At 46.8% G+C, this 12596-nt stretch overlaps 1 protein-coding gene across 7 annotated transcripts in view; it reads right to left on the bottom strand.

Moving 5' to 3' along the window:
* The window catches only part of FAT1 (FAT atypical cadherin 1), a 130465-nt gene extending 118090 nt beyond the window's left edge, over positions 1–12375 (bottom strand). For 4 of the 7 annotated variants that reach the window (XR_006886656.1, XR_006886657.1, XM_046648574.1 and 1 more), the window contains exon 1: positions 12065–12375. The gene's annotated coding sequence lies outside the window, so the exon portion shown is untranslated. Of the gene's footprint in view, positions 1–8810; positions 8829–8890; positions 9082–9366; positions 9526–12064 lie in introns of those variants that run through there. The other 3 variants (XM_046648576.1, XM_046648577.1, XM_046648578.1) reach the window with 3 other exon arrangements.
* Positions 12376–12596: the final 221 nt, after the last annotated feature.

Raw genomic sequence — 12596 nt, 5'->3', positions numbered from 1 at the left:
AGCAGAGGGGAGCCCAAAAATGTAATGGGGTGAGGGGAGGGGAGTGATGAAATGCTGGATGGACTTCAGGATTTGCTGATGAGTTGGAGGAAGGGGAGGGGGGAGGGGGGAGAGAGAGAGGTAGCAAAGAAGATTCCAACGACTGTGAGCTGAGCAAGAACTAAGCTGTGAGGTACTGAGAGGGAAGACAGAGGAGGAACAAGTGAGGCAGGAAGAGCAGGGGTCCGGCTTTGGACAAGTTAAGGGGGAAGTGCCTGCTGTTATCCAAGGAAGGATTTCGAGCGGGCAACCAGATGTGTGGTGGTCCAGCCTGAAGACACGAATGTGAGAGCTGCCAGAGTATAGAAGATGCTATTTAAAACCATGAAACTGATGGGATCACCAATGGACAGCACAGAGTAGAAAAGAAAACCAAGGACCGAGGGCCCCGTTGCTCCCCAAGATTTAGAGGACAGAAGAGGAGACGAACCAGCAAACGGACAGAGCAGCCACTGCAGGAGAAGTGAGAAACAGCGGTGGGACAAAGACAGGACAAGTCAATCTTTTTGTACATTTCAAGCCCAACTTTAGAACTCGGCAGTGACGCCTACATGCTGGCCAGCGCCATGCTGCTCGCACCACCACTGCTGAAAGACCCTAGACACTCGCCTCAGCCCCAGGTCACAAGGATAGGCCCAACCTGTCAAGTCACTGCAGCTGCTCATCCCCATGGCATCTCAGCCACTCGGTCCGACCACAGCCTCCGGCACCACGCACTTCTCTCTCACGACTGGATTCCCAAACACCTGGATCACCTTTCCAACTCACACACCACAGTTCTGGGACACATCGCAGCAGGAATAAACTTTCTGCATCACATTCATAACCAAGTCCTTTTAAAACCCTGAACTTACTTTGCCACCTTGGCTAGCAGAATGCCACTATAATAAGAATAAATTATTAAATGCAATTCTTTCTTCCTTTTTTTAACAGCCATTGAAATTTTCCTTTTCTTTTTTTTGCAGGCAAGGATTCACCCTGAGCTAACATCTGTTGCCAATCTTCCTCTTCTTTTTTCCTCCCCAAAGCCCCCCAGTGCATGGTTGTATATCTTAGCTGTAGATCCTTCTAGTTCTTCTGTATCTGCCGCCACAGCATGGCAACTGACAGGTGGGCCGTGTGGTTCCATGACCAGGAAACGAACTCAGGCCGCCAAAGCAGTGAGAGCATCGAACTTTAACGACTGGACCATCAGGGCTGGCTCTAAACGCAACTCTTTTGATTAGGAAAAAATCCACCTTTTAGGAGACATTACCTTACAGTAACGTAACCAAGAACTGTGAACTCGGGCTTCACTATAAAATGCCATGATCAAGAAACCATGGCTGTTACTCTACGTAAAAGAAATCATACAGCTGAAGGGGGGAGCGGGGAAACCAAAAAAGATACTAATACCATTTCATCTAAAAAGTACATTATTACCTAGCGTTCACGCTTATGAAAATTAAACTCCAAAAACCATTTTAGCCAAAGGATACACTTTGATATTTCGAAGGTGATCACTCCACTGAATTCCTGAACTCAGTCATTTAGGATTTCTTCTACGCATTTTCAAAGCGAAAACAAAGAATGTTTACCTAGCTCAGCCTTTAGGGAAAAGAGCCTCAGGTCTAAAGCTTAAATATCTTTAGTAGAGATTTCCTAAAATCCATAGGAGAGAAAAATAATTCTCCTAGTAGACATCAGATATTAATGTGCTCAGATTTCTTCCCATAAAGTGTTTTCATCAATTACTGTGACTGCACATTCTGTAGCAAACAGAACAAGGCCCCAGAGCTGAGAAGGTAACTGTGTAAAATGCAAATATTTAGATCCCAAGCTGAAGCTTCAGAAGCGTTTCACATGCTTCAGAGACAGGACATCAGATGGGACATAGCATTACCCAATGCATAAATTCTGTTAAACGCTGTATATTTATTATTTAGAGGCCACAATTCTCAGAAACGCTATCAGTCATTCCAGCCCTCAAGGCAACAGGGAAACCGCATTAAACTTTCCATTCCATGTGATAATAAAAATACACAAAAATGAGTCCAGTCAAGAACTTTGTGTTCCCCTCATCACGCGCTCCTGTGTGCTCCCATTTTTGTACCAGCATCGGTGACAGCATCACTAGAATTTATCTTATTGAAATTTAGAGCTTAATGTTTGGTTGGAATAGTGTCACATTTTAAAAGTATTTTTTAAAGACGACTAAATTGCAAGGAAGAGAACTACATTTTTCAAAGAAGAATGTCATGAAGTTGTCAAAAAAACAGAATAGGAAATATAAATGACTCCTGTTTTTTAAAAATATTGTCTATTGAATAAATGTTTAATGATCTCTAAAATCACTTAATAGGAGTCAAAAGAAAGGAATGTATCTTACTAAGAAAGCCTGCTTGATACTCAGGGATAATCCATTCACAGCTTTCAGACATTTACAGCAGAAAAAAAAAAAATCTGCATTTTTCTAATACATTGTAATCGCCACAGACGGTACTTTTAAAAGCTTTCATTCTTATACTGAAAAATTAATGGGTAGACTATGTTTATTTTCTGGATGCATCCTAAATCTTTTAAAGCCATCTTAATACATTTTTCTGTAAAAATGGGGGTGGGGGGAGCAGCTATGAACCTAGAACTGAACAGCAACCTTAGGCTTGGTATGTATCATTTAACTACTTCTGGTAGCTCTGTATGCTGTTCATTTTGATTGGAGCTGCAGTAAGTCTGATTACTCTAGCAATGTCTTAATTTAAATACTGCCTTCAAATGATCCACCACTGACCCAATTTACAGTCTTCAAACTACTGATACTGACAGTGTGGAACGAGAAACCTGTCTCCTCTGTACATTATAACTCTTGCAGAACTTAAGAACTTCAGCATTTACATGATTGAATCAATCCAAAATAATTTTTTAAAAGTTTCCTTGCTCTTAAGAAAGTTAAACAGATTCTCTAATTTTTAAATAGCCTCCATATAAAATCTATGCAATTTACCTACTACATGAACCTATCAAATATGTCTGTGGACACTATGAAGATGACTGTTTCCCTCTGTTCTGTGTTACTGTGACATAAAAGACAAGACAGGGGCCAGCCCCATGGTGTAGTGGTTGGGTTCACACACACTGCTTAGGTGGCCCAGGGTTCGTGGGTTCAGCTCCCAGGCACAGACTTACACACCACTCATCAAGCCATGCTGTGGCAGCACCCCACATACAAAATAGAGGAAGACTGGCACAGATGTTAGCTCAGTGACAAGCTTCCTCAAGCAAAAAGAGGAAGACTGGCAACAGATGTTAGCTCAGGGCCAGTCTTCCTCACCAAGAAAAAAAAAAAGACAAGACAGGTGAAGAAAGGCTGTGGGTATATTTCAGGATAGGCATCTCTGTGCTATTCTCTTCTCTCTCCTCTCTCCTCTTTTCACACACAGAAACACGACCACTATATATTAGTTATCCTCCAACCACTTCTCCTCATCCACATGCCAGGGCAAAATTTGCCCAAAGAGAAGTCCAATCATCAGACTGTTTACCTCCTGTGATTTAAGATCATCTCACCTAATGTATTTTTCTCTGCAGACAGAAATCATTTAAACGATTTTTTGGCAGAGTGGCCGGTAATTAACACGGCCACTTCTCCCACTCCCAAATTAGTAAGGTCTTATTACAGGTCAAATTATGGTGCTCCCTGTGTATTTCGGTACACATGGAGGCATTTCACTAAGTAATGGATCAGGAATGTGAATGCTCCACGGATAGCAAGAAAATGGAGTCAGGAGGTAGACAGTCCTTCCTCTTCCGCTCCTTAAAATGTTCTCTTTTCCTCCCTATTCTCTGTTCCTCCCACATCTCAGAAGAGATGGGACCCACCCCAGCTACAAATAAAGACGCCTTGATGCCATAAAATTTGGCCTCTTCTGCAGCTTTTACCTAAATTCTCTCTCCCACTCAAACATGCACTCAAATGACCCTTCACAACTGTCACCCTCAGCAGAGGCTACGAATACACACTGGTTCACCCTGTTTACAAATAGCCTGCACTCGGGGCAGGCCTGGTGGGACAGAGGTTAAGTTCATGCACTCTCCTTCAGCGGCCTGGGGTTCACAGGTTCAGATCCCAGGTGTGGACCTACGCACCACTCATCAAGCCATGCTGTGGCAGCATCCCACATACAAAATAGAGGAAGATGGGCACAGATGTTAGCTCAGGGCCAATCTTCCTCACCAAAAATAAAAAAAACAAACTGCATTCAAAAAAATTCACTGCCTTCACACTAACACCCTGTTTCTTTCTTAGACTAGCAAAGCGTTCCAAGTTTGGCAGTGCAAGCTTGTCTTCTTGACAACTCTCTCTCCTCCTGACATCCCTTTGACCCTCACCTGCGCTACATGACCTCAGATCGACCCTGGCAGTAGAAACAGCTTCTGCCAATGTCACAAGCTAATCAAATGACCTTTTCTCAGTACTCATCCTCCCAGACCTACTGTCACATTTGACACTACTCACCCCCTCCCCAATACCCTGTGTCCTTAAGCCACAAACTGCCTAACCCAAGGAGGCAATCCATAACGTGAAACAAATGAATGACACTAAATTTTCCTGGTTCTCTTCAACACTCTTGTATATTCTACCACTGACTCTTTCACCTGAACGTTTGGCATTACAAACTTCTGTCGTCTGACTCCTTCCCTCCCCATGCATATTATCATCCTTAAGGATCCCATCCACTATGTCTTAATCCTAAGGGCCACTGAGGAATCCCGAGGTCCAGCCCTCCGCTCCCTCAAGTGCCATGAACACTCGTCCTGAGACAGCACAGACCTACGTTAGAGTCTTTTCACCCACTCCCCACCGCAAAAGAACGGCGGGGCCACTGCATTCTCTTGTCAGCGAAGTTTCACCACTTCCCCAACCACTCGAGTTTGTGACCTAAGAAATCAAATAAAAGAGAGAGGGCTGGTGGGGCTGGCCCCGTGGCTGAGTGGTTAAGTTCGCACGCTCCGCTGCAGGCGGCCCAGCGTTTCGTTGGTTCGAATCCTGGGCGCGGACATGGCACTGCTCATCAAGCCACGCTGAGGCGGCATCCCACATGCCACAACTAGAAGGACCCATAAGGAAGAATATACAACTATATACCGGGGGGCTTTGGGAAGGAAAAATAAATAAATAAAATCTTTTAAAAAAAAACAAAAAGAGAGAGGGCTGGGAGACATAAAACCTGCGCTCTAGCCCTGACTGTCACTAATCAGCCGTGTGAATTCAAGAAAGCTGAATTCCATGCCTTTATTTGAAAAACTAAAGACTGGACTAAGATCTTTACAGCCTCCTACCCTCCCACAGACACACACTCTTCCTCCCTTCCCTCTACTTCTTCTAACCCCCCCTCTCTAAAAAGTCAAGATTTCTATGAACTTGTATTCTTAACTGCCACACCTTCATATCTAAAAACTTGTTTAGACTTGACGTTTTTTCTTTCTTGATTTTGCAAAATGGTTCCCTTTCCATTTCCGCTGTTTCCACCTAGCTCAGACTTGTATTGGGTCAGGCACAGCATTTCAATAACCTTTCCGTATTCCTGCGCTCTGGCCCCAAAAGTATTTAGCCTATGCACTGCCATCAAATTAATCTCATTAAAGCTTCTTTGTAGTATTATTCCCTAGTTCACAAATATTCATTATTTTCCCTTAGCCTGCTGACTAAGTAGATTCTTCATAGCCTTGTATTAAAGACCTTTGATAATCTGACCTCTACCTACTTTCCTAATTTAATCTTCCAATATTACTTCCTGCTTCAAACCAAAAAAGTATACCTCCCACAGGCTCGAAACAACCAAGCTGTCTGGTGCCAATGACACCACCTAGAGGTGGGGGCTCGAAACTTGTGACATCTCCATCCCTTCCCTTCTAAAGATAATGCAAACATAACTATTTTACTTTTTCCTGCCCTTTGCTGCTCACACGCAGTTTAGTTATTTTCACCTTTCTCTTCAACATTTCCCTCTTTCCTTCTCTTCTTAACTCCTGCCCCATAAGAATTATCTTCCCTGTCTTTATAAGACAGGGCCAATGAAGCCCAGGTCATAGATTTTTTTATGACGAAAAAAGATAAGTCATAAGCCAAGTGCAAACAAGATTAAAGAAGCTGATGATAAACCAACCAACGCTTTTCCTAAAGACAACGTGGCATGTTTAGCTCTCGGTCTCTTTTCTCACTATTCATCACACCACAAATCAAGTCACAGCAAAGGCTTCTACAACTTGCTTGACACATGTCATTTCCTCTCCTGGAATTATTCCCTCCGATTCACTCTTCCCTCATCAGTCACCCTATCCTAACAGCCCCTCCCCCAGATCCCCGGCTGACCGAGGTGCTCCTAGTGGAGCTGTTATCACACCAGATATAACTGTTTACTGGTCCTTCACCCCCACTGGACTGTAAGCTCCTTGAGGGCAGGAAACGTGGTCTGTTCACCACTGTACAGTGTCTTGCCCAACGTTTGGCACAGAGGAGATCCACAGTTGTTGGGTTCATGAATGGACAGATGGATGAAGATTAAGAAGACAGGACCGAAGGAGGGGAGGGAGCTAAGGAGAGATAACAAGGCAAAATAATACATCCGCCGTTCTAAAATTAACAGGAAATCCAGGTGCGACCACCAGGCCAGTGACAACACTGCAGATGGCTGCCCTGGAGATGGCTCAAATTTCCAGCAGCTCAGAAAGAGGTCACCACCCACCTCAAAACGCTTCCAAGTTGGCTCCAGGCGATGCCAGATCCGTCTGTAGGGCAGAGCTTATTATGAAGCCCTATGCTTAAATATTCTATGAAGGATGAGGATTAAACAACGACTGATACTCCTAAATGGTTTGTAGAAGACATTTATCTCCACAAATATAATAAACCTTTGGAATTAAGCAAGAATTTTGGCAATATATTTAAATCCGGGACTTAAATTTTTTAAAAGTTTTAAAATGTGAAATACACAGATTCCTCATCTAATTGAATACAATTTTGAAATAAAAAGCTCCTCTCAGATATGAGAAGAGAAAATGGCAACTTTCTGATCTTCGTTAAATGAATTACCTGAGTCACTCATTTCAGAAACTCCTTTCCAGTGCCTAAGGATAAACTAACACTTGCAAACTGAACAATTAAATGAAACGAAAAATAGCTTGGCTTCATCATCTATATAATTTGGTCCAAAAAAAACTTACGAACTGCAATTTCCCTCTCATAAAGATTAAATAGACACCTAGCCTTATGGCTTCCTGCTATTAAATCAGGTCCTTTAGGCCACAAATTAGGCCACTGAGACAACATTAACGGAACAATAATGCACTAATTTGATTCAGTTTGTTGAAACTATGTAAAATCAGCCAAACTTGGGTGGAAAACAGGTGGCGGCAGACTCGATAAGGGAGTTAAAACGAACAATCTGTAAGATCCCTTTCACCTCTAACGTTCAAAGAAATGAGAATTTCAAAGATGGCTCAAAAGCTAAGTCTAAAGACACACTAGAAAGACGGGATCAGAGGAAAGAAAACAGTACTAGTCTGCACATAATTTTTAGATTCCTCTTTTGGCACCTGTCCATAACAGGGATTTAAATGATCTATCAACATGATGAGAACGCACTAGGGCTACTTCCAGCGACTAATTAAAAGATATGAATGAATAAACAGGTGGCCTGAATGCTTTTATGAAGTCCTCTAACAATCCCACTTCCTTTCAGAGTGACAAAGAATTTGGTTCATTTTTTCAAGAAATGGGTACACAAATGCACACTTTACTCAAATCAAACTTTACACTGAACTTGTGAAATGTCATGTTTGGCATAACTCTGTGTTGTATCAATTGATGTTTTTACAAATTATCTAATGTTTTAAGTATTTTTACATCCATCTTAAAGGTTAAATACACAACAAGGTAAGAGGAATAATAATTCTAATTGTGGAACCAGAGCTGTCCTAAAACAGACAGACAAATATGAGAATTAACCTATACAACTGGAGAAACATATTTTCATGAGGACCTATAAGGACTGAACGTGTTGCATAACAGAACCAGAACTCTAAGAGTAATACGGAAAAACAACACCATTACCTAGTTTTAACACGTGGAGATATCTTCTTAAACTTCTGAAACCTATGTGAATATATGAAGCCTTAAGAATCTGCTTTTGTAAAAGATAAATAACTCAAGATCATTTGCCTTTTAAATCTCTGCTGATTTCAACAATCACTGTAAATAGTCAGAGAGGAAAAAAAAAAACTCCTCTACCAGGCACCAGAGTTGCTTAACAAAAGCCACTTAATGAAACCGTAGTTCAGACACATGCAAAAAAAAAACCAAACTTTGACTGCATAGAAAATATTTACGAGTTTACTTTCCTAATGCACACAATTGCGTCCTTGTTTTCAAAGCCCTGCAATTCACATCAGTGGGAACAAAAAAATCTTAGAGACAACAGAAAGTTAGCTTCCTAGAAGAAGACGCTTTGAGTAAGAAAAAGCATTGAAGAACCAGAATCTGTTTCTTAAAACAAAAAGATCTTACAAGTTTCTCTTCCAGAAAAGCTATTAACGAACCAATAAACAGCACATTTTGCAAATGTTTAGCCCCGCAGTTTATCTAGCGCACCTATTCTATCTCCATCGATCTACCAGTGAGTACCTAAACCTCAGAGCAGCACTCTCGCAGTGCACAAAACATCCAAGAGAACTCTGCGCCTCCATTTCTAAGATCCCCATCTCTTAACCACTGGCCTCTCCTTTGATCTCACCTACGCTGTGAATATTTCAGCCACTGCGAAATCAGCCTAGCGGCGAGATCAGTTAAGTCATTAGCAGGCACGAGGGTTACCGGAGAGGAGAAAGCGGAGAGTGTTTGCGAAGTTTCCGAGCTCCGGGGCGCGGCGGAAGTTCTCGCCCTCCGGCTGCCGGAGCCCTGCGCCGGGCCGCCGCTTTGATGCCCAGCAATGGCTCCAGGACCAGACCCGGCGCGGCTCCGCTCGCCGCAGCCCTGCTCGTTAATTACCATTCGGTTCACGCCGCGAAGGCTCCCCCGTCCAGCTCCGCCTCCTCCCCAAGCCGCCGGAATGCACGGCCAGGAGTGAACTTTCCAAGGGGGCAGGCGCCGCGGCACCACCCCTTCCAGCCGGGCTCGCTCTTTCATCCCATTTTCCACAGCACCGGCAGGAGCACGATCCGGAGCTGGACCTAAGGAGCCGAGAGTCCGCCAGCCCGAGGCAGCAAGTTGCACGCCTCCGGGGCACTGGCAGCCGCGGCGTCCCTCGCCCACCCGCGCGCGAGCCCCAACTTGGTTTCCATCAAACTTACAGCAAAGTTGGCCCGAAGTGGCGGCGGCGCTCTCGGGGGCGCGCACCTTGTCGCCTCAGCGCGCCCCCGAGCGGGACCCGGGGCTGCCGGGGGTCTCCCTGAGCCCGCAGGTCCACGCGGTGCCCGGGGCCAGCCCTCGCCGCCCGCGCGCCCCGCTCCGAGGCCGCCCTGCTCGGCCCCGGCGCCTCACGCGCCCGGCGCGGGGTATATCCCTCCGCCCGCAGCCACGCCCGCGAGCGCCGGCGCTCGTTTCACCGGCGCGGAAAGCCCTGCCGACTTTCCCTGGCGGCGGGACTCGGAGTCTTCGGAGTCCCCGGAGTCCCCGGGTCCCGGGCAGCGACGGCCCGTCGCCGGTCAGCAATCCTCTGCCGCCCCAGCAGCCAACTGCTTGCGAGAAGGAGACGAGCGAGTGCCCAGGGTTGATCTGGCGACACTCCGAGGAACAGTTTGGGGCTTGCTTTAGTGCGGATGTTAGTTATGGCCAGCGCACAGATTTGTGCAGGGAATTAATATGGAATGTTTCCTGCTAGGAAAAGGGAAACATTAGCTTAGCTCCAAAAAAACAAAAAGCTGAGCCTAACGGCACAGCTTTCCACGCCTCCCTTTAGATTCTCTAGAACCTTCAGGGAATTCCTAAATCTGCATGTGAATGCCTCGGTTCTGGGTCTGCAATTGCTGGGTGGAATAACGTCTTCCAAAAGGTCTCCAGAGGAATGCAGTTAGATCGGAATGTGCTTCCTTCTTCAATCCACACTAAGATCCCCGGAAAATGAAAGCGCTTCCTCCGCGACCTCTTTGTGTAGAGCTAGTGAGACCCCAGAACCTCTCCGACCCTGGGTACGAACCCCAACGCCAGCATCCCCCGGCGGACACCCCCGGTTCCCACGTCTGCAGGACAAAAGGCAGCTGTGCCGCCTCGTGCGCTCTCCCAGTGGGTAAGTCCACCCTGCAAACTGTGAACCCAGTCTACGTGAAATTACAAGTTCCCTAGGGAGAAGGGAAAGCCCCGGGCGTGCAGACGCCTCGCTCCGGGAACTCCCCCTAGCCGGAGAGCGCAGTCCGGCGTCCCCGGGCTGTGAGCCCATCCTCATCGCGAGCTCGGCACAGTTGAGGTTCAGCCGAGGCCCGGAGTGCTCCCCGGAGCTGGGAAATAGGCCAGAGAAAGGGGCGGACATGACCTCGGAAAGTTTGTGGGACTCGAACATTTTAACACTGTGAGGACAAAGAGATCTGATATCCCCGGAATCGACGGAGGGGGATGCATTGGAACTGCGAAGCAGATGGGGGAGAGGGAGTCTAGGGTTCAAGAGAGAATTTCCCTGGTTCAAAGTTAATGCAGTGTTCTCTTAAGAAGGTGATTGAAAAAATAAAGGTATCTAGCAGGTTATGGCTGGGAAGGAAAAATAATGCCTGCAGAATGAGTATGCTGATTCATAGCACTGAAAGTGTGTGGTGGTCTTCCCTGCGCATTAGTTAGAATGTACACAAATTCGCACTCCCAGCAAACACCATCATCCCAACACCGGGCCACGGTCTTAACTGCGCAAAGTGCTCCTGGAGTTACAGGTCAATTTCATGCATGGAACACCTCGGAAGTAAGTGACCTGGATCTGCAAGCTCAACCGGTCTGCGCCTCTTGCCAAATTCTAACTCTCAACAAAACACAACCCACCAGAACGCCAACAGTTTGAGTTTTTGAGTTTGCCCGGGGCGGGGGGGGCGACAGTAAAACGTAAAACGACCGTAACAAAATCCCAACACTTTAAATGGCACACAAGAATTCCTGGAGAAAATTACCATTCATTAAGAAATAATAACGCTTACTCAAGCTAAAACAACTGTTTGGGAATCCCGATTTTTCCAGGCTTTCTGCGAAACCTCATTGCCTGGAAGAAGTTACACTTCCTCGCCACAGGAACAGCCGAGAGCCAGAGACGGAGATTGCAGACTCCGGCGCTACCACATTTTTACTGATCCTTAAGCCCCAACGGAACGAAACAGAGATGCCTTTTTGCTACCACCGAATTACCTTCACATGAAAGAGAAACGTAGTTCAAGCTTCACGTTTGTCCTTTGAATAGTCGACCCTCCCTCACCCTGTCCCCAAAGGCTCTTGGAAATTAGAGGGATGGGCGACGAAAACAAAAACGCTTTCCTCCAGCACGGCCTCTGCATCCAGTCTACCAAAGCTAGTATTTGGAAATTAAACACAGAATGGGCCGGAGTGGGTGGTAAGCGAAGGCTGGGGTGGCGGCGACCGAGCTCACGCCCACGTCCCAGGAGCGCCCGGCAGGTCCAAGTTCGCGGTCCGCGCGGAACCCGGCAATGAGCGCGCGCCTTGCCGGGTGTCCGGACTAGAGGGCGCTGCGCCACTGCAGATCGCGCGGCCCCCGATGCGCCCTCCCTAGGCACCATTTCTATACGTAATAAGTTACATTCAAAATAATGCACAAACAACATAGCTTTTCAAGTTCTTTTGAACAGTGCTCTGTTATGTGTTTTATGAATTCCAAGATGTATGCATACTGATCCTTTTCATTCCCGAGCCATGCACTTCCAGAAGGGTGTGCAGCTCGCTGAGCGGAGAGACTGTAGGATACACACGCTTCCCTGCACTAGCTTAGAGCCAAACACCCCACGTAATTTCATTTACGTTTAAACTTAAATACAAAAGGCTTGCACTAAACAAAGAACTCACCGGTCCAGCTGAGTCCTCGGGGCTCCGCTTTAAAGTCCTCGGCAGCTCCGTAATCCCTCGCGAGCTGGGTATGTGTTAAAAGCCGGGTCTGAAGTACCAACTTTGCCTCCCTCCGATCTTCAGCATGTCCCCAACCAGAGTGCGATGCGCCCGCGCTGCCCAGACCCAGGTGGCCGCATCTCCAGAAGCTTCCGTCCTGGGTGAAACTTGGGCACCAAAAGGAGGCGAAATGAGAGAGCGCGATGGCTAGAGAGAGGGTCGAAGAGAAGCCAAGTTTGTCAGGACATGCCCAGGCAGCGAGCCGCCGAGTTTGGGAGTTGCGGCCGGGAGCTGCGGCGGATCACTGCCTCTTTCCCCACTCCCTCCCTGTTGGAGGAGGTGGGGGAGGGGAGGTGACGTCAGCGCCCCGCCTCGCCCCCAGGCCCCGGCGCGGACCGGGTTCTCCGGCGGGGTCCGCCTTCCGGACAGTAGCAGCAGCAAGCTTAGAGGCTGTGGCGTGTTCCCCTGCTGCCGGGATCCCCACGGTCGCTGC

This window comes from Equus quagga, chromosome 22, assembly GCF_021613505.1.
Source record: "Equus quagga isolate Etosha38 chromosome 22, UCLA_HA_Equagga_1.0, whole genome shotgun sequence".
Lineage (NCBI taxonomy): Eukaryota > Metazoa > Chordata > Mammalia > Perissodactyla > Equidae > Equus > Equus quagga.
This window is presented reverse-complemented; position numbering and strand designations above follow the sequence as displayed.